The sequence below is a fragment of the Eriocheir sinensis genome, chromosome 44 (assembly GCF_024679095.1).
Source record: "Eriocheir sinensis breed Jianghai 21 chromosome 44, ASM2467909v1, whole genome shotgun sequence".
In the NCBI taxonomy this organism is placed as follows: domain Eukaryota; kingdom Metazoa; phylum Arthropoda; class Malacostraca; order Decapoda; family Varunidae; genus Eriocheir; species Eriocheir sinensis.
Window position 1 is genome coordinate 4487221 of NC_066552.1, and position 2552 is coordinate 4489772.

The 2552-nt window shown below is 51.1% G+C and overlaps 1 long non-coding RNA gene across 1 annotated transcript; it reads left to right on the forward strand.

The window, feature by feature from the left end:
* Positions 1 to 1005: 1005 nt before the first annotated feature.
* Positions 1006 to 2207, forward strand: LOC126980319 (uncharacterized). The gene is made up of 2 exons (XR_007733070.1): positions 1006 to 1346; positions 1499 to 2207. It is a non-coding gene; the product is annotated as an uncharacterized LOC126980319 (long non-coding RNA).
* Positions 2208 to 2552: the final 345 nt, after the last annotated feature.

Genomic DNA, 2552 nt, shown 5'->3' on the forward strand with positions numbered 1-2552 from the left:
GCTTGGTGTATACTTTTCGTTTTCTTGCCTGATGCATACTTTTTGTCCTCAAGTTATTTTGCAACGTGTTTCTCCTTCCTTCCTTCCTGCCTTTACTACCAATTTTTTTTTTGGTCCAGGTTTCCCAAAAGCGGCGGACAACTTCTTGTTCGACCAGTGAAAGAGAGAGTTTTGTACCGACTCTGTTGATTCCTTTCCCGTCCACCAGAGCAGAGTCTTACAGGGTCTTTGATGCCCCTATAGGAATGACTTTATGAGGAGCAGTGCCAAATGTTACACTAAAATAGAGAATGAATAAATCGAAGATAACGAGAACTACGGAAGAAAGAGAAGGGGCAGGAGGGGGGGGGATAGATCCAGAGCGAGGGAGTAACAGAAGTAAGTTATGAAAGAGAAAACGAAGGCGAGGCTTGCATAACAACACCAAACTTTCCATGACGGCGGTGTGGCGAATGACGATAAGCTTGTCCGCTACCCTGGGAGGCTCCGCGCCGGCCTTGGCGAAGCAACACTGTCACGAACGCTAAAAAACTACCACTTTTTTTCTCCTTTTTTTTTTTCTTTCTTTCTTTTTTCTTTTTTACGTTTCGCCTATGGCGTCGGTAGGATTTTTTGGAGGGGCCTGGTGGTCGGGTACAGCTCGTTATGACCCAGGCAAGTGTTTTAGCAGCGCCACCTTGCTTAGCTCACGCTGCCCCCCGAAGCTCACTCATCTTTGATTCTCTTTTCAGAGAGAATCTGAAGTCCGGGTTATAGCTGGTCTTCAGGACAGCATGTGGGTGGTCTTAGGGTTGGTGATGGGACTGGTTGATAGGGGAAGGGATGGTGATGGGACTGGTGGATAGGTGAAGGGATGGTGATGGGACTGTTGGACAGGGTAAGGGATTGTGATGGGACTGGTGGATAGGGGAAGGGCTGGTCATGGGACTGGTGGATAGAGGAAGGGCTGGTGATGGGACTGGTGGATAGAGGAAGGAATGGTCATGGGACTGGTGGATAGAGGACTGAAAAGTTGCCATCTTGCAGCGGTGGGCGGCACATGAACCCGCGTCTTCCTGGACACAGAACCCGAACGCGGACCACTCAGCCTCCTCCTCCCGGCACCAGGGCACTAGACTGGCTGAGTGTAACTTATGTCCGCACGGACGTCTGGCGCATCTCAACACTTCCTAAAATCACCTGAGGCCCCTCGGATACGGAAGTAAATATCCTGAAAGCACGTCGGTGGTGGCCATTACAGGTGAGAGAAAGCGAGTATATATACACCTGTGTGGCTCTCTCGCCCTTAGCCATACCTGTCCACGCCGCCTCCGAGACACCACCACGCCGTCGTCCGCCACACACAGGTAACAGCAGGGCACATAGGTAACTACACACAGGTACAGGTGGGGCACACAAGTAAGTACACACAGGTACACGCATAGGTTTCAGAGGAATGCAACACCACTCCTACTCTACAGGTATCCATCAAGGTGTAACGGTAATCCTACTTCGACAGGTAGCCACATCATCATCAGCAGCAGCAGCGCCCCACCATGCGGAACCTCGGCCTCCTCATCATGGGCGTGTGTGTGAGCCTCGCCTTCGCCCTGCCGCCGCCACACCCAGCGTACGAGCCCGCAGGGGTGATCGAGAGGGACGGGAAGATCCTCTTAATTTTGTTCCATGAGACAGCAGGGAAATTACTGGGGGAGGTTAAGGAGGCTGCCGCGGGGGACGGGCATGGGGAGGAGGCTGCCGCGGGGGACGGGCATGGGGAGGAAGCGGCCGCGGGGGACGGGCATGGGGAGGAAGCAGCCGCGGGGGACGGGCATGGGGAGGAAGCAGCCGCGGGGGACGGGCATGGGGAGGGAGCAGCTGCAGACGAAGAACATGTGGCTGAGGAGGAGGCTGCTACGCATGAAGGGAATGAGGCGACTGAAGAGGGACATTATGAGACTGTGGAGAACTGTCACCTCCTCGGCCTCATCTGTTACACGCACATGCATCAAACGGGTCGCGGTAATTTAGTTTAGCTGTTGTTGCTGTTACTGTCTGTTTGTTATTGTTGTTATTGTTGTTGTTCAAATGACTGTTGACTGTCTATGTTTAAGCCCGAGAAAGGTTTAGAGAGAGAGAGAGGTTCCAAGCCTTTCCGTTCCCTCCGTCATGTTCCGTCGATGTCTTCTGCCTTTTTTTGTACTGTGATTAAACTTTTATAAATACCAGCTGTTGTCTTGTCCCTTTCGTCTCCTTCCTCAGCATTCTCGTCATTATACTTTCTCTCGCTAATTATCCTCGTTATGCGACTCCTCATAACATGGTCTCTTTTCTCTATTGCTTTATTTTCACAGACACACACTCACACACACAGAACGGAATACACAGTCGGTCATTGCAGTCACATACAGCACACCGCACGTGGCCTGAACGGGAATGAGCCGCAGTGCCGCAAACAGTGAAGGACGCAGAGCCGACATGATGCACACCTGACCTTAAAATAAATAAATAAACAAATAAATAAATAAAACGCGGTTGTCAATTTCTTTATCCTACACACAAAAATAATAAAT